Source organism: Cherax quadricarinatus, chromosome 20 (genome assembly GCF_038502225.1).
Source record: "Cherax quadricarinatus isolate ZL_2023a chromosome 20, ASM3850222v1, whole genome shotgun sequence".
NCBI lineage: Eukaryota > Metazoa > Arthropoda > Malacostraca > Decapoda > Parastacidae > Cherax > Cherax quadricarinatus.
The window spans coordinates 26,641,222-26,666,516 of record NC_091311.1 but is presented as its reverse complement, the minus strand read 5'-3'; positions in this window follow the sequence as shown (position 1 = coordinate 26,666,516).

Below are 25,295 nucleotides of genomic sequence, written 5' to 3'. Positions count from 1 at the left end.
CCTCTTCACTGATCGCTACTAGGTCACTCTCCCTGAACCGTGAGCTTTATCATACCTCTGCTTAAAGCTATGCTTTAAGCTTCCCAAACTATTCCACTTCCTGACTACTCTGTGGCTGAAGAAATACTTCCTAACATCCCTGTGATTCATCTGTGTCTTCTACTTCCAACTATGTCCCCTTGTTGCTTTGTCCCATTTCTTCTTTGCCCTTCCCCAATCTTCATGACTTTGCTCTTTGTGGGTTGAACTCCAGGAGCCAATTGCTGGACCAGGTCTGCAGCCTGTCCAGATCCCTTTGTAGTTCTGCCTGGTCTTCGATCGAATGAATTCTTCTCATCAACTTCACGTCATCTGTAAACAGGGACACTTCGGAGTCTATTCCTTCCGTCATGTCGTTCACAAATACCAGAAACAGCACTGGTCCTAGGACTGACCCCTGTGGGACTCCGCTGGTCACAGGTGCCCCCTCTGACACCTCGCCACGTACCATGACTCGCTGCTGTCTTCCTGACAAGTATTCCCTGATCCATTGTAGTGCCTTCCTTGTTATCCCTGCTTGATCCTCCAGTTTTTGCACTAATCTCTTGTGTGGAACTGTGACAAACGCCTTCTTGCAGTCCAAGAAAATGCAATCTACCCACCCCTCTCTCTCTTGTCTTACTGCTGTCACCATGCCATAGAACTCCAGTAGGTTTGTGATGCAGGATTTCCCGTCCCTGAAACCATGTTGGCTGCTGTTGATGAGATCATTCCTTTCTAGGTGTTCCACCACTCTTCTCCTGATACTCTTCTCCATGACATTGCATACTATATATGTCAGTGACACTGGTCTATAGTTTAGTGCTTCATGTCTGTCTCCTTTTTTAAAGATTGGGACTACATTTGCTGTCTTCCATGCCTCAGGCAATCTCCCTGTTTCGATAGATGTATTGAATATTGTTGTTAGGGGTACACATAGTGCCTCTGCTTCCTCTCCCATGGAGAGATGTTATCCAGCCCCATTGCCTTTGAGGTATCTAGATCACTCAGAAGCCTCTTCACTTCTTCCTCATTGTGTGTACTGTGTCCAGCACTTGGTGGTGTGCCCCACCTCTCCGTCTTTCTGGAGCCCCTTCTGTCTCTGTGCACACTTCTTTGAATCTCTGTTGAGTTCCTCACATACTTCCCGGCCATTTCTAGTTGTCTCTCCTCCTTCCTTTCTTAGCCTGATTACCTGGTCCTTGACTGTTGTTTTCCTCCTGATGTGGCTGTATAACAGTGTGTGTGTGTACTCACCTATTTGTACTCACCTATTTGTGGTTGCAGGGGTCGAGTCATAGCTCCTGGCCCCGCCTCTTCACTGATTGCTACTAGGTCCTCTCTCTCCCTGCTCCACGAGCTTTATCATACCTCGCCTTAAAACTATGTATGGTTCCCGCCTCCACTACTTCACTTTCTAGACTATTCCACGACTTGACTACTCTATGACTGAAGAAATACTTCCTAACATCCCTTTGATTCATCTGAGTCTTCAATTTCCAATTGTGACCTCTTGTGTATGTGTCCCATCTCTGGAACATCCTGTCTTTGTCCACCGTGTCTATTCTGCGCAGTATTTTATATGTCGTTATCATGTCTCCCCTGACCCTCCTGGCCTCCAGTGTCGTCAGGCCGATTTCCCTCAACCTTTCTTCGTACGACAATCCCCGTAGCTCTGGGACTAGTCTTGTTGCAAACCTTTGCACTTTCTCTAATTTCTTGACGTGCTTGACTAGGTGTGGATTCCAAACTGGTGCTGCATACTCCAGTATGGGCCTGACGTAAATGGTATACAGTGTCTTGAACGACTCCTTATTGAGGTATCGGAACGCTATCCGTAGGTTTGCCAGGCGCCCGTATGCTGCAGCAGTTATCTGATTTATGTGCGCCTCAGGAGATATGCTCGGTGTTATACTCACCCCCAGATCTTTTTCCTTGAGTGAGGTTTGCAGTCTTTGGCCATCTAAACTATATTGTGTCTGCGGTCTTCTTTGCCCTTCCCCAATCTTCATGACTTTGCATTTGGCAGGGTTAAACTCAAGGAGCCAGTTTCTGGACCAGGCTTGTAGCCTGTCCAGGTCTCTTTGCAGTCCTGCCTCATCTTCATCCGATTTAATTCTTCTCATCAACTTCACATCATCTGCGAATAGGGACACTTCAGAGTCTATTCCTTCCATCATGTCGTTCGCATATATCAAAAATAGCACTGGTCCTAGAACTGACCCCTGTGGGACCCCGCTCGTCACAGGCGCCCACTGTGATACCCCTACACGTACCATGACTCGTTGCTGCCTCCCTGTCAGGTATTCCCTGATCCATTGCAGTGCCCTCCCTGTTATATGCGCCTTATCTTCCAGCTTCTGCACTAATCTCTTGTGGGGAACTGTGTTAAAGGCCTTCCTGCAGTCTAGGAAAACGCAATCAACCCACCCCTCTCTCTCGTGTCTTACTTCTGTTATCTTGTCATAAAACTCCAGAAGGTTTGTGGCACAGAATTTGCCTTCCATGAACCCATGCTGGTTTTCATTTATAATCTTGTTCCGTTCCAGGTGTTCCACCACTCTCCTCCTGATAATCTTCTCCATGACTTTGCACACAATACATGTCAGAGACACAGGTCTGTAGTTTAGTGCCTCATTTCTGTTTTCTTTCTTAAATATGGGGACTACATTTACTGTCTTCCATTTCTCAGGTAGTTGCCCAGTTTCAAGGGATGTGTTGAAGATTGTGGTTAGGGGCACGCACAACATCTCTGCTCCTTCTCTAAGGACCCATGGGGAGATGTCCGGTCCCATCGCCTTTGAGGTATCAAGGTCACTTAGCAGCTTCTGCACCTTCTCCTCGGTTGTTCGTATGTCATCCAACACTTGTTGGTATATTCCCTTTTGATGCTCCCTTCTGTGCTGTCTTCCCAAAGCCCTTCCTGTCTCTACTGTAAAAACTTCCTTGAATCTCCTGTTTAGCTCCTCACATACCTCCTGATCATTTCTCGTGAGTTCTCCACCTTCTGTCCTCAGTCTGATCACCTGGTCTTTGACTGTTGTCTTCCTCCTGATGTGGCTATACAACAGTTTCGGGTCAGTCTTGATTTTCGATGCTATGTCATTTTCATACTGTCGCTGGGCCTCCCTCCTTACCTGTGCATACTCGTTCCTGGCTCTGCGACTGATCTCCCTATTTTCTTGTGTTCTCTGCCTTCTGTACTTTTTCCATTCTCTATTGCACTTTGTTTTTGCCTCCTTACACCGTCGGGTAAACCAGGGGCTCGTTCTGGTCTTCCCGTTGTTACTGTTGCCCTTGGGAATAAACCTTTCCACTGCCTCCTTGCATTTTGTTGTTACATATTCCATCATTTCGTTTACTGGCTTTCCTGCCAGTTCTCTGTCCCACGGAACCTCCTGCAGGAAGTTCCTCAAACCTATGTAGTCCCCTCTTTTATAGTCAGGCTTTTCCCATTCAACTCCTGTTACTCTCTCCACTTGCAACTCTACTATGTATTCAAAGCACAGAACCACATGGTCGCTAGCTCCTAGTTGACTCTCATACGTGATGTCCTCAATGGTTGGATTGTGTGTGTGTGTATGTGTGTATGTGTGTGTGTACTCACCTAATTGTACTCACCTAGTTGAGGTTGCAGGGGTCGAGTCCAAGCTCCTGGCCCCGCCTTTTCACTGGTCGCTACTAGGTCACTCTCCCTGAACCGTGAGCTTTATCATACCTCTGCTTAAAGTTATGTATGGATCCTGCCTCCACTACATCGCTTCCCAAACTATTCCACTTCCTGACTACTCTGTGGGTGAAGAAATACTTCCTAACATCCCTGTGATCCATCTGTGTCTTCAACTTCCAACTGTGTCCCCTTGTTGCTGTGTCCCATCTCTGGAACATCCTGTCTTTGTCCACCTTGTCAATTCCTCTCAGTATTTTGTATGTCGTTATCATGTTCCCCCTATCTCTCCTGTCCTCCAGTGTCGTCAGGTTGATTTCCCTTAACCTCTCCTCGTAGGACATACCTCTTAGCTCTGGGACTAGTCTTGTTGCAAACCTTTGCACTTTCTCTAGTTTCTTTACGTCCTTGGCTAGGTATGGGTTCCAAACTGGTGCCGCATACTCCAATATGGGCCTAACGTACACGGTGTACAGGGTCCTGAACGATTCCTTATTAAGATGTCGGAATGCTGTTCTGAGGTTTGCTAGGCGCCCATATGCTGCAGCAGTTATTTGGTTGATGTGCGCTTCAGGAGATGTGCCTGGTGTTATACTCATACTATGTGTGTGTGTGTGTGTGTGTGTGTGTGTGTGTGTGTGTGTGTGTGTGTGTGTGTGTGTATGTACATGCACGTTAACTAATATATTGAGGCGGTAACATAAATTATGCTTAATTGTAAATTTCGACCTCTTCAGCAGGTGCAGGAATGAGGTCAAGACATGGATTCACAGAAGGCTTTGAGACGGTCTTGTGACCTATGGTGGTGACCTGACTAAAACCGCTGAGTCCAAAAATGGAAGAATGATAACATGGATGGGAGGTAGAGATAACACTAAGCAAAGGAGTGATAACAAAGGGTGGAAATGATATACCGCATAGGAAGACCGGAGGTACGGGATGGCGTCTCAGGAAACAAATGTTTAATTGTAGATCACTAAAAGTCTAACATGAGGAGAAGAAGGCGAAGAGACCACGACGAGGAGACTAAACGTGGAGATAAACTTGAGCGAGAATGCGCTGGTAATCGTGGACACAATTAGACGAAATTAAATATCTTTCAGGATTTCCTCCCATGAAGATGCTTGTACTGAGCGAGTCACCGCTATCACACAGTTTCTATCTCACACACCGGGTTTCCTCTCAAATTTACTGAAGATCTGCCAGAAGAACATTAAAGTCCGCAGAACTTTTTAAAGGCGAATAAATCGTTTATTAGATTCTCTCGTTGTCAGGAGCAGGAATAAATAAAGAGTAAGCTAAACCAGGGTGAAAAATAAACAAGACCCTACTTGATTTAACTCGAATATTACGATAGACGATTATTATTATTATTATTATTATTATTATTATTATTATTATTATTATTATTATTATTATTATTATTATTATTATTATTATTATTATAATCATATCAATGTACTAACCGACCAGTGACTTCTGAATCCCAGGATGTTGTTAATGCCGGAAGGAAAACTCAAGAAAATCCAGCACTTGATAAATATCTATGAGATCCAAAGTCGTCTAACTTAGATACTTCCAGGATGAACAGAAACATCTAGGATAAACAGACACTTGCAGGATGAACAGATACTTCCAGGATAAATAGATATTTACAGGATGAACAGATAGTTCCAGGATGAACAGATACTTCCATGAAGAACAGATGCTTCAAGGATGAACAGATACTTCCATGAAGAACACATACTTCAAGGATGAACAGATACTTGTAGGATAAACAGATACTTCCAGGATGAACAGATACCTCAAGGAAGAACAGATACTTCAAGGAGGAACAGATATTTCAAGGATGAACAGATACTTGTAGGATGAACAGATACTTCAAGGATGAACAGATACTTCAAGTAAGAACAGATACTTCAAGGAAGAACAGATACTTCAAGTAAGAACAGATACTCTAAGGATGAACAGATACTTCAAGGAAGAACGGATACTTCAAGGATGAAGAGATACTTCAAGGAAGAACAGATACTTCAAGGTAGAACAGATACTTCAAGGAAGAACAGATACTTCAAGGAAGAACAGATACTTCAAGGAAGAACAGATACTTCAAGGAAGAACAGATACTTCAAGGAAGAACGGATACTTCAAGGAAGAACAGATACTTCAAGGTAGAACAGATACTTCAAGGAAGAACAGATACTTCAAGGTAGAACAGATACTTCAAGGAAGAAGAGATACTTCAAGGAAGAACAGATACTTCAAGGAAGAACAGATACTTCAAGGAAGAACAGATACTTCAAGGTAGAACAGATACTTCAAGGAAGAAGAGATACTTCAAGGAAGAAGAGATACTTCAAGGAAGAACAGATACTTCAAGGAAGAACAGATACTTCAAGGAAGAACAGATACTTCAAGGAAGAACAGATACTTCAAGGTAGAACAGATACTTCAAGGAAGAACAGATACTTCAAGGAAGAACAGATACTTCAAGGAAGAACAGATACTTCAAGGAAGAACAGATACTTCAAGGAAGAACAGATACTTCAAGGAAGAACAGATACTTCAAGGAAGAACAGATACTTCAAGGAATAACAGATACTTCAAGGAAGAACAGATACTTCAAGGAAGAACAGATACTTCAAGGAAGAACAAATACTTCAAGGAAGAACAGATACTTCATGGAAGAACAGATACTTCAAGGAAGAACAGATACTTCAAGGAAGAACAGATACTTCAAGGAAGAACAGATACTTCAAGGAAGAACAAATACTTCAAGGAAGAACAGATACTTCAAGGAAGAACAGATACTTCAAGGAAGAACAGATACTTCAAGGAATAACAGATACTTCAAGGAAGAACAGATACTTCAAGGAAGAACAAATACTTCAAGGAAGAACAGATACTTCAAGGAAGAACAGATACTTCAAGGAAGAACAGATACTTCAAGGAAGAACAGGTACTTCAAGGAAGAACAGATACTTCAAGGAAGAAGAGATACTTCAAGGAAGAACAGATACTTCAAGGAAGAACAGATACTTCAAGGAAGAACAGATACTTCAAGGAAGAACAGATACTTCAAGGAAGAACAGATACTTCAAGGAAGAACAGATACTTCAAGGAAGAACAGATACTTCAAGGAAGAACAGATACTTCAAGGAAGAACAGATACTTCAAGGAAGAACAGATACTTCAAGGAAGAACAGATACTTCAAGGAAGAACAGATACTTCAAGGAAGAACAGATACTTGAAGGAAGAACAGATACTTCAAGGAAGAACAGATACTTCAAGGAAGAACAGATACTTCAAGGAAGAACAGATACTTCAAGGAAGAACAGATAATTCAAGGAAGAACAGATACTTCAAGGAAGAACAGATACTTCAAGGAAGAACAGATACTTCAAGGAAGAACAGATACTTCAAGGAAGAACAGATACTTCAAGGAAGAACAGATACTTCAAGGAAGAACAAATACTTCAAGGAAGAACAGATACTTCAAGGAAGAACAGATACTTGAAGGAAGAACAGATACTTGAAGGAAGAACAGATACTTCAAGGAAGAACAGATACTTCAAGGAAGAACAGATACTTCAAGGAAGAACAGATACTTCAAGGAAGAACAGATACTTCAAGGAAGAACAGATACTTCAAGGAAGAACAGATACTTCAAGGAAGAACAGATACTTCAAGGAAGAACAGATACTTCAAGGAAGAACAGATACTTCAAGGAAGAACAGATACTTCAAGGAAGAACAGATACTTCAAGGAAGAACGGATACTTCAAGGATGAAGAGATACTTCAAGGAAGAACAGATACTTCTAGATTCAACTTGGAATTATCTGTTTAACTTATATGCTTCTTCTTCTTTTATTATTATTACTGTTATTATTATTATTATTATTATTATTATTATTATTATTGTTATTGTTATTGTTGTTGTTGTTGTTGTTATTGCTGTTGTTGTTGTTGTTGTTGTTGTTGTATTCCTGAGGAAGCGGTCATGCAACATCCAGAAAATGGGAGGTAATCATGTTTGATTCGCGGAAGTGGAGGGTGGTTCCAGTGCCTTGGATGAAGAGCACTTGACAAGCACTGAGGCTCCCTCACTGGAGGAAGACCATCAATTATTGTGAGGTAAATAAGTCAGAAAACCGACACAATGAAGAGTGAGACACTTGTGTAATGTCTGAGGCAACGTTTCGTCCAGCCAGCGGTTTCTTCAGTCCAGTAACAGAGAACAACGGAGAAGATCGAGGAGGATTTTGAGGTAATCAGTCCCTCAGAACTGAGTCGATATGTTCAGACTGAGGGACTGATTACCTCAAACGCCTCAATTTTCTCCCTTCTTCTCTTTATTGGACTGAAGAAGCCACTGGCTGAGCGAGACGTTTCCTCGGTAAAGAAACCCAAGCGTTGCACAAGTGCCTCATTCTTCATCAGTTATTATGGACTCAGTACACACAGCGTGACGGTACTGTGTACTGTCTGGGTTTACCTGGAGAGGGTTTCGGGGGTCAACGCCCCCGTGGCCCGGTCTTAGACCAGGCTTGACGCATGAGACATACACTGAGATCTGATTACTATTATTATAATCAAGGGGAAGCGCTAAACCCGTAGGATTATGCAGCGACTGAGATCTGAACATCCAGTACATCACACTCTACCTCTTCTTAACCCCCTCCCTCCCCCTCCCCCCCGACTCTAACTCCCTCCTCCCTCCCTCCCCCACCCGAACATCCCTCCCCCTCCACCAGACGTAACAGTCCCTCCCCCACCCGGTCCCTCCCAAACCACCCCATCCCTCCGTTCAACAGTCCCTCCCCCTCACCGTCACTACCCCCTCACCGTCACTCCCCCCCCACAGTCCGTCCCCCCACTCAGAGATACCAACACACACACGCCACCAGCTGCCTGGCAGACCACAGTAAAACCCAACTTTATTTACTACAAGTACATGTACAAGGTATACAGTCCTAGCTGACATCACTGACATACTACTATATAGGAAGCCCCTCGTTATGCTGAGCATTTTGGGCAATTTAGGTCAGTGTCCCAGGATGCGACCCACACCAGTCCACTAACACCCAGGTACCCATTTTACTGATGGTGAACACAGACAACAGGTGTAAAGAAACACGCCAAATGTTTCTACTCTGGCTGGGAATCGAACCCAGACCCTCGCCGTGTGAAGCGAGAGCGTTAGCCACCAGGCCACCATTACTTTATTTCCCAGTTAAATTACTGAGTTACATTGCTTCAGTCACTCTGGAATGTCAGTCTCGCAATAACCTGTCAAAGGTGATCTCTGTCTAAGACCTGTTCTAGTGTAAGAGTCCCAAAAGAGGTCCTTACCTATATATATATATATATATATATATATATATATATATATATATATATATGTATTATATATATGCATATATTTATATATATAATATATATATATGTATTATATGTATATATATATATATGGCATTTATGGATTTGGAAAAGGCGTATGACAGGGTGGATAGGGGGGCAATGTGGCAGATGTTGCAAGTATTTGGTGTAGGAGGTAGGTTACTGAAAGCAGTGAAGAGTTTTTACGAGGATAGTGAGGCTCAAGTTAGAGTATGTAGGAAAGAGGGAAATTTTTTCCCAGTAAAAGTAGGCCTTAGACAAGGATGTGTGATGTCACCGTGGTTGTTTAATATATTTATAGATGGGGTTGTAAGAGAAGTAAATGCGAGGGTCTTGGCAAGAGGCGTGGAGTTAAAAGATAAAGAATCACACACAAAGTGGGAGTTGTCACAGCTGCTCTTTGCTGATGACACTGTGCTCTTGGGAGATTCTGAAGAGAAGTTGCAGAGATTGGTGGATGAATTTGGTAGGGTGTGCAAAAGAAGAAAATTAAAGGTGAATACAGGAAAGAGTAAGGTTATGAGGATAACAAAAAGATTAGGCGATGAAAGATTGGATATCAGATTGGAGGGAGAGAGTATGGAGGAGGTGAACGTATTCAGATATTTGGGAGTGGACGTGTCAGCGGATGGGTCTATGAAAGATGAGGTGAATCATAGAATTGATGAGGGAAAAAGAGTGAGTGGTGCACTTAGGAGTCTGTGGAGACAAAGAACTTTGTCCTTGGAGGCAAAGAGGGGAATGTATGAGAGTATAGTTTTACCAACGCTCTTATATGGGTGTGAAGCGTGGGTGATGAATGTTGCAGCGAGGAGAAGGCTGGAGGCAGTGGAGATGTCATGTCTGAGGGCAATGTGTGGTGTGAATATAATGCAGAGAATTCGTAGTTTGGAAGTTAGGAGGAGGTGCGGGATTACCAAAACTGTTGTCCAGAGGGCTGAGGAAGGGTTGTTGAGATGGTTCGGACATGTAGAGAGAATGGAGCGAAACAGAATGACTTCAAGAGTGTATCAGTCTGTAGTGGAAGAAAGGCGGGGTAGGGGTCGGCCTAGGAAAGGTTGGAGGGAGGGGGTAAAGGAGGTTTTGTGTGCGAGGGGCTTGGACTTCCAGCAGGCATGCATGAGCGTGTTTGATAGGAGTGAATGGAGACAAATGGTTTTTAATACTTGACGTGCTGTTGGAGTGTGAGCAAAGTAACATTTATGAAGGGATTCAGGGAAACCGGCAGGCCGGACTTGAGTCCTGGAGATGGGAAGTACAGTGCCTGCACTCTGAAGGAGGGGTGTTAATGTTGCAGTTTAAAAACTGTAGTGTAAAGCACCCTTCTGGCAAGACAGTGATGGAGTGAATGATGGTGAAAGTTTTTCTTTTTCGGGCCACCCTGCCTTGGTGGGAATCGGCCAGTATGATAATAAAAAAAAATGTGTATATATATATATATTATATATATATATATATATCTATCTATATATATAGAGAGAGAGAGAGAGAGAGAGAGAGAGGGGGGGAAGAAAGATCGCAGTCAGCAGGATTCGAACCCACTACAGGGAGACTGGTAAGGTGGTTCCAAAGTGACGCTCATCACTCGGCCACAGATGCCTCAAAAGCCGAGCAGCCTGGGGTTCACAAGCCATGTTTCTTCACAGCCCAGTACACCAGTGAGCCTCAAGCATGGTTTCAAGCTATTTCATTCTCCTCCTGTATGTTCTGATTTTTGTATCAGTGCACCACGCAGAAACAGGCTGGTATATAGAGAGAAAGATCGCAGTCAGCCATTCCCGAGGGCATATGAGGGCATTCTGAGAGGGCATATGTCGCCGATCCTACAGCGTTATTAATAGGTCTGGCTGGATAACCGGGCTTGTGGGTTTTAATCAAACCGTACGTATAAAGAAGTGTCGCAGACCTCGCCGATAAGTTTAATTAATTCCTCATTACATCTCATTAAGGTTCTAAGGTGTTTATTAAACTTACTATTAACCTGGTCCAAAGAGTTCTTATTAAGGCCACCGTAAGTTTTCCTGTCTTCTAATAAAATGTTCATTTTTCAACTATAATCTACCTTATCCATAATATCTGTCGCTTTTGCTTCGTCTGCTTTCGTACAGTGAAGTCTAGGATCTCTCAATAATTCATGGTGTGACTTAACAAAACTTTGAGGATAATTCGGCTCCACAAGTCTGATCAAAGCTCCATATACCATAACTTTGCATATGTTGAATGTTGCAGGGGATAGGTCTCTTTGTTTTCCAGACTGCAAAAAGACTTGACAAGGTCAACATAATTAGTTTCCCCAGCAGTAGGCGCGAAACTTAACCTGTATCTCAATACTGTCTGTTGGTCACGAGTGAGTTCAACACTTGGCAGGTTATAGCGAACTCCAGGTTAGTACGCTGACACCAGCCAACACTTGGCAGGTTATAGCGAACTCCAGGTTAGTACGCTGACACAAGAATATTTGTGCTATGAGATTGTTAAGTTTCCTAATATATAAACATTCAGTTTCCCGTTTCAATATTCTCAATTCCTTGTATCTGTAATCTAATAATTATTCTTGCCACTCGAGTGGCATGATCCTTACTGAGAGGTACTGAGGATCCTTACTGAGAGGTACTGAGGATCCTTACTGAGAGGTATTGAGGATCCTTACTGAGAGGTACTGAGGATCCTTACTGAGAGGTATTGAGGATCCTTACTGAGAGGTACTGAGGATCCTTACTGAGAGGTACTGAGGATCCTTACTGAGAGGTATTGAGGATCCTTACTGAGAGGTACTGAGGATCCTTACTGAGAGGTATTGAGGATCCTTACTGAGAGGTACTGAGGATCCTTACTGAGAGGTACTGAGGATCCTTACTGAGAGGTACTGAGGATCCTTACTGAGAGGTATTGAGGATCCTTACTGAGAGGTACTGAGGATCCTTACTGAGAGGTACTGAGGATCCTTACTGAGAGGCACTGAGGATCCTTACTGAGAGGTACTGAGGATCCTTACTGAGAGGTACTGAGGATCCTTACTGAGAGGTAGTGAGGATCCTTACTGAGAGGTACTGAGGATCCTTACTGAGAGGTAGTGAGGATTCTTACTGAGAGGTACTGAGGATCCTTACTGAGAGGTACTGAGGATCCTTACTGAGAGGTACTGAGGATCCTTACTGAGAGGTATTGAGGATCCTTACTGAGAGGTACTGAGGATCCTTACTGAGAGGTATTGAGGATCCTTACTGAGAGGTACTGAGGATCCTTACTGAGAGGTACTGAGGATCCTTACTGAGAGGTACTGAGGATCCTTACTGAGAGGTAATGAGGATCCTTACTGAGAGGTACTGAGGATCCTTACTGAGAGGCACTGAGGATCCTTACTGAGAGGTACTGAGGATCCTTACTGAGAGGTACTGAGGATCCTTACTGAGAGGTACTGAGGATCCTTACTGAGAGGTACTGAGGATCCTTACTGAGAGGTACTGAGGATTCTTACTGAGAGGTACTGAGGATCCTTACTGAGAGGTACTGAGGATCCTTACTGAGAGGTACTGAGGATTCTTACTGAGAGGTACTGAGGATCCTTACTGAGAGGTACTGAGGATCCTTACTGAGAGGTATTGAGGATCCTTACTGAGAAGTACTGAGGATCCTTACTGAGAGGTACTGAGGATCCTTACTGAGAGGTATTGAGGATCCTTACTGAGAGGTACTGAGGATCCTTAATGAGAGGTACTGAGGATCCTTACTGAGAGGTATTGAGGATCCTTACTGAGAGGTACTGAGGATCCTTACTGAGAGGTACTGAGGATCCTTACTGAGAGGTACTGAGGATCCTTACTGAGAGGTACTGAGGATCCTTACTGAGAGGTACTGAGGATCCTTACTGAGAGGTATTGAGGATCCTTACTGAGAGGTACTGAGGATCCTTACTGAGAGGTACTGAGGATCCTTACTGAGAGGTACTGAGGATCCTTACTGAGAGGTATTGAGGATCCTTACTGAGAGGTACTGAGGATCCTTACTGAGAGGTATTGAGGATCCTTACTGAGAGGCACTGAGGATCCTTACTGAGAGGTACTGAGGATCCTTACTGAGAGGTATTGAGGATCCTTACTGAGAGGTACTGAGGATCCTTACTGAGAGGTACTGAGGATCCTTACTGAGAGGTACTGAGGATCGTTACTGAGAGGTACTGAGGATCCTTACTGAGAAGTATTGAGGATCCTTACTGAGAGGTACTGAGGATCCTTACTGAGAGGTACTGAGGATCCTTACTGAGAGGTATTGAGGATCCTTACTGAGAGGTATTGAGGATGCTTACTGAGAGGTACTGAGGATCCTACTGAGAGGTATTGAGGATCCTTACTGAGAGATACTGAGGATCCTTACTGAGAGGTACTGAGGAACCTTACTGAGAGGTATTGAGGATCCTTACTGAGAGGTAATGAGGATCCTTACTGAGAGGTATTGAGGATCCTTACTGAGAGGTACTGAGATTCCTTACTGAGAGGTACTGAGGATCCTTACTGAGAGGTACTGAGGATCCTTACTGAGAGGTACTGAGGATCCTTACTGAGAGGTACTGAGGATCCTTACTGAGAGGTACTGAGGATCCTTACTGAGAGGTACTGAGGATCCTTACTGAGAGGTACTGAGGATCCTTACTGAGAGGTACTGAGGATCCTTACTGAGAGGTATTGAGGATCCTTACTGAGAGGTACTGAGGCTCCTTACTGAGAGGTATTGAGGATCCTTACTGAGAGTTATTGAGGATCCTTACTGAGAGGTACTGAGGATCCTTACTGAGAGGTACTGAGGATCCTTACTGAGAGGTATTGAGGATCCTTACTGAGAGGTACTGAGGATCCTTACTGAGAGGTATTGAGGATCCTTACTGAGAGTTATTGAGGATCCTTACTGAGAGGTACTGAGGATCCTTACTGAGAGGTATTGAGGATTCTTACTGAGAGGTATTGAGGATCCTTACTGAGAGGTACTGAGGATCCTTACTGAGAGGTACTGAGGATCCTTTCTGAGAGGTACTGAGGATCCTTACTGAGAGGTACTGAGGATCCTTACTGAGAGGTACTGAGGATCCTAACTGAGAGGTACTGAGGATCCTTACTGAGAGGTATTGAGGATCCTTACTGAGAGGTATTGAGGATCCTTACTGAGAGGTACTGAGGATCCTTACTGAGAGGTACTGAGGATCTCTACTGAGAGGTATTGAGGAACCTTACTGAGAGGTATTGAGGATCCTTACTGAGAGGTATTGAGGATCCTTACTGAGAGGTATTGAGGATCCTTACTGAGAGATATTGAGGATCCTTACTGAGAATTACTGAGGATCCTTACTGAGAGGTATTGAGGATTCTTACTGAGAGGTATTGAGGATCCTTACTGAGAGGTACTGAGGATCCTTACTGAGAGGTACTGAGGATCCTTACTGAGAGGTACTGAGGATCCTTACTGAGAGGTACTGAGGATCCTTACTGAGAGGTACTGAGGATCCTTACTGAGAGGTACTGAGGATCCTTACTGAGAGGTATTGAGGATCCTTACTGAGAGGTATTGAGGATCCTTACTGAGAGGTACTGAGGATCCTTACTGAGAGGTACTGAGGATCGTTACTGAGAGGTACTGAGGATCGTTACTGAGAGGTACTGAGGATCCTTACTGAGAAGTATTGAGGATCCTTACTGAGAGGTACTGAGGATCCTTACTGAGAGGTACTGAGGATCCTTACTGAGAGGTATTGAGGATCCTTACTGAGAGGTATTGAGGATCCTTACTGAGAGGTACTGAGGATCCTTACTGAGAGGTACTGAGGATCCTTACTGAGAGGTACTGAGGATCTTTACTGAGAGGTACTGAGGATCCTTACTGAGAAGTACTGAGGATCCTTACTGAGAGGTACTGAGGATCCTTACTGAGAGGTACTGAGGATCCTTACTGAGAGGTATTGAGGATCCTTACTGAGAGGTACTGAGGATCCTTACTGAGAGGTACTGAGGATCCTTACTGAGAGGTACTGAGGATCCTAACTGAGAGGTATTGAGGATCCTTACTGAGAGGTATTGATGATCCTTACTGAGAGGTACTGAGGATCCTTACTGAGAGGTACTGAGGATCCTTACTGAGAGGTATTGAGGATCCTTACTGAGAGGTATTGAGGATCCTTACTGAGAGGTACTGAGGATCCTTACTGAGAGGTACTGAGGATCCTTACTGAGAGGTACTGAGGATCCTTACTGAGAGGTACTGAGGATCCTTACTGAGAAGTATTGAGGATCCTTACTGAGAGGTACTGAGGATCCTTACTGAGAGGTACTGAGGATCCTTACTGAGAGGTATTGAGGATCCTTACTGAGGTACTGAGGATCCTTACTGAGAGGTACTGAGGATCCTTACTGAGAGGTATTGAGGATCCTTACTGAGAGGTACTGAGGATCCTTACTGAGAGGTACTGAGGATCCTTACGTAGAGGTACTGAGGATCCTTATTGAGAGGTACTGAGGATCCTTACTGAGAGGTACTGGGGATCCTTACTTAGACGTACTGAGGATCCTTACTGAGAGGTACTGAGGATCCTTACTGAGAGATACTGAGGATCCTTACTGAGAGGTACTGAGGAACCTTACTGAGAGGTATTGAGGATCCTTACTGAGAGGTATTGAGGATCCTTACTGAGAGGTATTGAGGATCCTTACTGAAAGGTACTGAGAATCCTTACTGAGAGGTACTGAGGATCCTTACTGAGAGGTACTGAGGATCCTTACTGAGAGGTACTGAGGATCCTTACTGAGAGGTACTGAGGATCCTTACTGAGAGGTACTGAGGATCCTTACTGAGAGGTACTGAGGATCCTTACTGAGAGGTACTGAGGATCCTTACTGAGAGGTACTGAGGATCCTTACTGAGAGGTATTGAGGATCCTTACTGAGAGGTACTGAGGATCCTTACTGAGAGGTATTGAGGATCCTTACTGAGAGTTATTGAGGATCCTTACTGAGAGGTACTGAGGATCCTTACTGAGAGGTATTGAGGATTCTTACTGAGAGGTATTGAGGATCCTTACTGAGAGGTACTGAGGATCCTTACTGAGAGGTACTGAGGATCCTTACTGAGAGGTACTGAGGATCCTTACTGAGAGGTACTGAGGATCCTTACTGAGAGGTACTGAGGATCCTTACTGAGAGGCACTGAGGATCCTTACTGAGAGGTATTGAGGATCCTTACTGAGAGGTGTTGAGGATCCTTACTGAGAGGTACTGAGGATCCTTACTGAGAGGTACTGAGGATCTCTACTGAGAGGTATTGAGGATGCTTACTGAGAGGTATTGAGGATCCTTACTGAGAGGTATTGAGGATCCTTACTGAGAGGTATTGAGGATCCTTACTGAGAGTTATTGAGGATCCTTACTGAGAGGTACTGAGGATCCTTACTGAGAGGTATTGAGGATTCTTACTGAGAGGTATTGAGTATCCTTACTGAGAGGTACTGAGGATCCTTACTGAGATGTACTGAGGATCCTTACTGAGAGGTATTGAGGATCCTTACTGAGAGGTATTGAGGATCCTTACTGAGAGGTATTGAGGATCCTTACTGAGAGTTACTGAGGATCCTTACTGAGAGGTACTGAGGATCCTTACTGAGAGGTACTGAGGATCTCTACTGAGAGGTATTGAGGATCCTTACTGAGAGGTATTGAGGATCCTTACTGAGAGGTACTGAGGATCTTACTGAGAGGTATTGAGGATCCTTACTGAGAGGTGCTGAGGATCCTTACTGGGAGGTACTGAGGATCCTTACTGAGAGGCACTGAGGATCCTTACTGAGAGGTACTGAGGATCCTTACTGAGAGGTACTGTGGATCCTTACTGAGAGGTACTGAGGATCCTTACTGAGAGGTACTGAGGATCCTTACTGAGAGGTACTGAGGAACCTTACTGAGAGGTATTGAGGATCCTTACTGAGAGGTATTGAGGATCCTTACTGAGAGGTATTGAGGATCCTTACTGAGAGGTACTGAGGAACCTTACTGAGGGGTACTGAGGATCCTTACTGAGAGGTATTGAGGATCCTTACTGAGAGGTACTGAGGATCCTTACTGAGAGGTACTGAGGATCGTTACTGAGAGGTACTGGGGATCGTTACTGAGAGGTACTGAGGATCCTTAGTGAGAAGTATTGAGGATCCTTACTGAGAGGTACTGAGGATCGTTACTGAGAGATACTGAGGATCCTTACTGAGAGGTACTGAGGACCTTACTGAGAGGTATTGAGGATCCTTACTGAGAGGTATTGAGGATCCTTACTGAGAGGTATTGAGGATCCTTACTGAGAGGTACTGAGAATCCTTACTGAGAGGTACTGAGGATCCTTACTGAGAGGTACTGAGGATCCTTACTGAGAGGTACTGAGGATCCTTACTGAGAGGTACTGAGGATCCTTACTGAGAGGTACTGAGGATCCTTACTGAGAGGTACTGAGGATCCTTACTGAGAGGTACTGAGGATCCTTACTGAGAGGTACTGAGGATCCTTACTGAGAGGTATTGAGGATCCTTACTGAGAGGTACTGAGGATCCTTACTGAGAGGTATTGAGCATCCTTACTGAGAGTTATTGAGGATCCTTACTGAGAGGTACTGAGGATCCTTACTGTGAGGTATTGAGGTTTCTTACTGAGAGGTATTGAGGATCCTTACTGAGAGGTACTGAGGATCCTTACTGAGAGGTACTGAGGATCCTTACTGAGAGGTACTGAGGATCCTTACTGAGAGGTACTGAGGATCCTTACTGAGAGGTACTGAGGATCCTTACTGAGAGGTACTGAGGATCCTTACTGAGAGGTATTGAGGATCCTTACTGAGAGGTATTGAGGATCCTTACTGAGAGGTACTGAGGATGCTTACTGAGAGGTACTGAGGATCTCTACTGAGAGGTATTGAGGATCCTTACTGAGAGGTATTGAGGATCCTTACTGAGAGGAACTAAGGATCCTTACTGAGAGGTATTGAGGATCCTTACTGAGAGTTATTGAGGATCCTTACTGAGAGGTACTGAGGATCCTTACTGAGAGGTATTGAGGATTCTTACTGAGAGGTATTGAGGATCCTTACTGAGAGGTACTGAGGATCCTTACTGAGAGGTACTGAGGATCCTTACTGAGAGGTACTGAGGATCCTTACTGAGAGGTACTGAGGATCCTTACTGAGAGGTACTGAGGATCCTTTCTGAGAGGTACTGAGGATCCTTACTGAGAGGTATTGAGGATCCTTACTGAGAGGTATTGAGGATCCTTACTGAGAGGTACTGAGGATCCTTACTGAGAGGTACTGAGGATCTCTACTGAGAGGTATTGAGGATCCTTACTGAGAGGTACTGAGGATCTTACTGAGAGGTATTGAGGATCCTTACTGAGAGGTACTGAGGATCCTTACTGAGAGGTACTGAGGATCCTTACTGAGAGGCACTGAGGATCCTTACTGAGAGGTACTGAGGATCCTTACTGAGAGGTACTGAGGATTCTTACTGAGAGGTACTGAGGATCCTTACTGAGAGGTACTGAGGATCCTTACTGAGAGGTACTGAGGAACCTTACTGAGAGGTATTGAGGATCCTTACTGAGAGGTATTGAGGATCCTTACTGAGAGGTACTGAGGATCCTTACTGAGAGGTACTGAGGAACCTTACTGAGAGGTACTGAGGATCCTTACTGAGAGGTATTGAGGATCCTTACTGAGAGGTACTGAGGATCCTTACTGAGAGGTACTGAGGATCCTTACTGAGAGGCACTGATAATCCTTACTGAGAGACACTGAGGAATTAATTAAACAGTTATCGGCGAGGTCTGCGATACTCCCTTATACGTCCGGTTTGACTCCGCGGGGCATTTGATGAACTGGGATAAGGCACAACTCGTTCTCGCCGAATAAGACCTTAGACGCCGACGGTGTCTAGAAGCCTCGCTAATAGCCGTCACCGACACAATAGAACGTAACACTGGAAACCACAAAATTTCTAAAACATTAGCATACATGATATTCGACCAGGCAAAGCAGTACCTGCCCAGCAAAACAGGAGCCACATTATCTCATCGTCTACCCGTCCCCATCACAATATGGCATTCTTCAGGTCACCATGAGTCACTTACACCTCACCCTCCACCTACATATATTGTCTTTCAATCTTTGTATGTTAGACGTGATCAAAGTCCCAGGACCGAGACGTTTTCTAATAAATTTGTCTTAGTGTTTGCTTATGTGTTTTTCTTTAACACACACACACACACACACACACACACACACACACACACACACACACACACACACACACACACACACATATATATATATATATATATATATATATATATATATATATATATATATATATATATATATATATATATATATGTATGTTAATGAAACCACGAAACAAGTGGTATTGAAACCTTTACCAATCTGCGGCCAGCCGAGATTAGATCCTGCAGCACATTCTCCCACCTCAAGACAGAACAACGTTCACATTGCCTTAACCACTTAACTAGAAATCTTTCAAAGATCACTCACCCAGCAGAGCTAGGTGTTGTTTGTGATCCGAGTACACTCGTGGTAGCGGTAAGGTCAAGGCTAATTTTCAACCACCTCCCGTTTGAATACCAGCCTCCACAAGGAGTTTATATAGTAATGAAGCCACGAAATAAGTGGCATTGAAAATGTATGGTAAATGTTCCTATTTTCCCAAACAACGAGAAAGTAATCAGAGAAAAAATGTCCAGATTTTGTCTAGAATACAACCTCAGTGATGTGTAAACAAGCATAGATACACAAATAACCCGCACATAAAAGAGAGAAGCTTACGACGACGTTTCGGTCCGACTTGGACCATTTACAAAATCACACTAACCAGAAGTGGAGGAGGGCGGCTATATATAGGCAGGAAGAGGTGGTGGTAGTAGTAGTAGTAGTAGTAGTACAAGAATGGTATATAATACCGATAAGATGAAAGGCGCTCCCTTTCCTGATCATGCCCGTCTCCTACTTCAACAGCTCATTCTTTCTACTAAATCACAGGTTGAAGATGCCTTCTTTACTTTCCGTCGTCAACGTCAACGTGCTCTATTTGCGGCTCTACCACAGGATCTCTGTAACCTTCTCTCTACCATTGCCTTTGACACTGCTCGCCTGAATACACAAATTCATTCTTCCAAACTACAGAATAAACTTCAACGTCTCATCTCAGCCAGCCCTTGGTCTAAATTCTCCCTCACTGACTGTGTTACTAACCTGTCTTCTGTCTCACTCTCTCAGTATGAGCTTGAACTTCTTGGTTTTGGCCTTTCCTTTGCCACTTCGCCTACTCCTCGCGCTGGTATTGCCCTGATTAGCTCTTTTGATTCCTTTCGTCAATCTCGCTCCCGTAATCTTCCTGATTTGTCCACTTTTCGTGGCGCTCTCCTTCCTGCTCTTGTTAATCTGTTTTCTAAGAATCACCACCTTCCACGCCGTTACCAACTTGCCCTTTCTTCTCTTAAATCCAACACTAACATTGTCATACTATCTTATGACAAAGGTAATTCGGTAGTTATCCTTGATCGCGAGGATTACCTCCGTAAAGCTGATGTCTTGCTCTCTGACTCACGTACCTACACTCCTCTCGTTTCCAACCCTCTTCATCGCATCAAGAGAACTTTCAACAAGAAACTAAGGACTCTCTCCGACCTCTGTCCTCCTGACTTTGACCTTGTTCAACGGTTTCGTGTCATCTGTCCCTCTCTTCCCTATTCCTATGGCCTTCCCAAAACTCATAAACCTGATATTCCTATTCGTCCTATCATATCCTCTAGAGGTTCTGTCTCTTATTCTCTTGCTTCCTGGCTGGCCAAAGCCCTCACTCCCTTTCTTGGTACTTTTTCTCCTGCCCACCTCCGTCACTCTCAAGACTTCATTGAACGGGCTCGCTCTCTCCCAACCTGTAAGATGCTTAGTCTTGACGTTGAGTCCCTCTTCACCAATGTCCCTCTTGATGATGTCCTTGATTTCCTTAGAGAGAAGGCCCATGAAGGGTTTCTACATCTCCCTATACATACTGATGTCTTTCTTGATCTTATTCGCCTCTGTGTGGACTCTAATTCCTTTTCCTTCCAAGGGAAATATTATTCTCAAACCTTCGGTGTCGCTATGGGCTCTCCTCTCTCTCCTGTCCTTGCTAATCTTTACATGGAATACTTCGAGACTGTTCTTCTTCCTACCCTCGATGTGCAACCTTCACTCTGGCTCCGCTATGTGGATGACATCTTTGCTCTGTTGTTAGGTAAGACACATATGCAACAGTTAGGTATCTTTATTTCGAAACGTTTCGCCTACACAGTAGGCTTCTTCAGTCGAGTACAGAAAAGTTGATAGAAGCAGAAGATACTTGAAGACGATGTAATCAGTCCATCACCCTTAAAGTTTTGAGGTGGTCAGTCCCTCAGTCTGGAGAAGAGCATTGTTCCGTTGTCTGAAACAATATGAAGTTGAAGTGACAGAATGGGGCCTTATATAGGGCCAGGAGGTGAGACGTAGGTTGCTTTGGGAGGGCAGGTCCCTCTCAAACCCAGCCGTTCTCACTAGTAGAGGTTGTCAAGTTGATAGTCTGTACCAAGATACCCTTGTGTTGCAGTGTCTGACAGAATGAACATTAAAATGGTATAAAATACCGACAGGTTGTTAGGTAAGACACATATGCAACAGTTAGGTATCTTTATTTCGAAACGTTTCGCCTACACAGTAGGCTTCTTCAGTCGAGTACAGAAAAGTTGATAGAAGCAGAAGATACTTGAAGACGATGTAATCAGTCCATCACCCTTAAAGTTTTGAGGTGGTCAGTCCCTCAGTCTGGAGAAGAGCATTGTTCCGTTGTCTGAAACAATATGAAGTTGAAGTGACAGAATGGGGCCTTATATAGGGCCAGGAGGTGAGACGTAGGTTGCTTTGCTCTGTGGCCTCATGACTCCAGTCTCTTCCAACCTTTTCTTGAAGCTCTTAATAATCTTGCCCCTTCCATTAAGTTTAAAGCTGAATGGGAATCTAATTCCTTGCTTCCTTTCCTTGATGTCCATGTCCACCGCTCAGATACAGGTTTTTCCTTTTCCGTTTACCGAAAACCTATGCACAGTGGCATGTACATTCACTACTTTTCCTATCATGCTTCCCCTGTCAAGAAAAGTGTTCTTATCTCCCTCTTTCTCCGTGCCCTCCGCATCTGTGATCCTCAGTTCCTTCCAGCAGAAATTTCCACTCTTCATAATTCGTTTTCCCGTCTTGGCTACCCTTCCCATTTCATAGACTCTGCCCTCTCACGTGCTAAGCGTAATTTCTTCTCTCCCAAACTCTCTACTCCTGGGAACTCTTCTATCCTCTGCCTTCCCTACATTTCCGGTCTTTCTAATCTCAACAATTCTCTCCGTCCCCTAGACATCAAGCTTATCTTCCGCCAGACTAACACTCTTCGCACTAATCTCGTTCATACCTCTCCTCCCTCTACAAATGTTACTGGTGTCTACTCTATTTCTTGCTCCTCCTGTCCTCTTCAATACTTCGGAGAAACTGGTCGATCTCTTTCTGACAGACTTAGGGAGCACAAAAATAGTGTTAGGCTTGCCGACACTAACAATGCTCTTTTCTGTCACGTCAGAGATCATAGCCATCCTATTGACTGGTCTTCTGCTAAAACTGTCTTCCCTGCTTCCAACTCGAACAGTCGCCGTCTAGTTAAATCCTCTCTAATACACAACTTTCCTTGTATGAATCTTAGCCTCTGTAGATGCCTTCCTCTCCCACTACATTGTAAAATGCTCCAAACTTCAGAACACCCGTGACTTAACCTGACTCCTCATTTTTTCTTTTTTTTTTTCTTTTTCTTCTTCTCCCTCTTCCCCTTTCCTCTTTCCTTTTTCTCCTCTTGGTTGTCTTTCTCTCTTCTGTCTCGTGTTTCTGTTCCTTCTTCATTTATTTCACCACTTCCCCTTTCACGCACCTCTGTGCACTTGCTCTCCCTCTGTGGGCACCTAGCTCCCTTGCAGTGCTCCCCTTCCTTTGTATTTGACTGGCTCGTCCTCCTTATTCCCCACTTCTACCCTTACCACTACTACTACCTCTTCTACTACTACTACCACTGATGAAATTGAGACACGTGTGCGGCGTCTGGGTGTCTTTGTTGTGGACGTTTCGCCATCCAGTGGCTGGCTGGATGGCGAAACGTCTACGATAGAGATGCCCGGGTGTTGCGCATGTGTCTTGATTTCATCTTGTCGGTATTATATACCGTTCTTGTACTACTACTACTACTACTACTACTACTACTACTACCACCACCTCTTCCTGCCTATATATAGCCGTCCTGCTCCACTTCTGGTTAGTGTGGCTTTGTAAATGGTCCAAATCGGATCGAAACGTCGTCGTAAGCTTCTCTCTTTTATGTGCGGGTTATTTGTGTATCGTTCCAGTCACGGTATTGTGCCTTTTTTTGTTATAAACAAGCATAGACATTGTACATGTGAGGAGAAAGTAAATACTAGTCAACATAAAGGGATGTTTAGTAAACATAAGTTCAACAATCAAAGAAATAATAGTGGCAGAATAAATAATGATCCACCAAACATTCTTCGAGAAACTGTCCGAACTACTCCAATTCAAGGCATAACCACTCTAATTGAAATTGCTTCATAGAAAAGCCGACTGTAGAAGCATACAAGATCTGTACAAAGATCTACAAGAGGTCATATATAACAGCTAGAATAACGTATTAGACCTGCAAGGAAGGAAGATGGCCGCTGAGCCCTACTGCTACACGGAGAAATTACCGATGCCGAAGAGAAATTCAAACATTCTCAAAAGATGTACGAAAGACAGATGGCGCAAAAAACAATTCAGGAAATTAGGAAAAAATCTCAAATGTTATTTTCTTTCCTACGTGCAAAATCCAAGTAAGAAAAATCAATCCTCTGTTGTCACTGACACTGCTCAAACTAGACTCACGAAATCGTAATAAGACGATTGCAAACAAACCCACGGAACTGGTTTGTGAACGCACTGGCCTGGGGTTTTACGATTCACTTGCCGTGGGTTCAACCCCCACCTGTTCCGTGCCTTGAGAGTCGTATAAAGACGGCAACAAAGGAAGGAGCGAAATGTTGAAAGAACGTTATAAATTAATGTTCAGCCTTGAAAGCTGATGACCCAGGGTGTTATTATCTGCAGAAATCTCCTCCTGCGCTCTTCCAGAGAGAGTTAGACAGTATGCGCGCTCCAGCAGCACCTGGAACTAGACACCATGCGCACTCTCGCATGCCAGCAGCACTGGCCACATACGAATCTTTTAAAGGATGTTGAGAAACGCGAGTTCCACAACTTAAGTCAACTTAGTTCTTCCTGTTCTGGAGAGCAGGAAGATGATCCCTATCACAACTATCAGACAGTTGTGGCAATCTTACAGATGCCTTGGAAGGAAACAGAACTTTGATGTGATCTACAAAGACTTTTCTTGCTTTTGATAAATGCAAACATAAAATGAAGCAACAGATATAGCAGGGAAACTAAGAGAATGTATATGAAGTTTTCAGACAAAATATAAAGAGTACTACTAGTAGTAGTAAAGAAAATAAATCGTAATACAGTGATGCCTGGCATATCCGGTCTGCCATTATCCGAACCTCGCCAATATTCGAACAGGAAAGGGCATAATTCTAAAATTACTACCGAAACATTCGAACATCCGTTCGGATGTTTTCTGCTTCCTCAAAAACTGGAAAAACTGGATATGATGAAGTGGTACCTACAATAACGTGATGAATTGGTACCTACAACAACGTGATGAAGTGGTACCTAAAACAACAACGTGATGAAGTGGTACCTACAACAACAACGTGATGAAGTGGTACCTACAACAACGTGGTAGTGGTATGATGGTTCATGGCGCCCAACTTAAAATGGCTGCAGAAATACAGGAGGCTGTTATTCGAGCCCAGAGTGTCTGGTCCCACCACCAGACGACGCTGGACTCGTTTTTTAAACCTACAACGCCGTTGCCGATGGCGATATGACGGTACGGATGCGCATTTTGTTTCCTCTCACGTATCCGGAAACTCCGTATTTCCGAACAGGTCTCGGACCATATAGTTCGGATATAAGGTTATGGCTTCGCATCAGAATTTGCGAATAAATACTAAAATAAG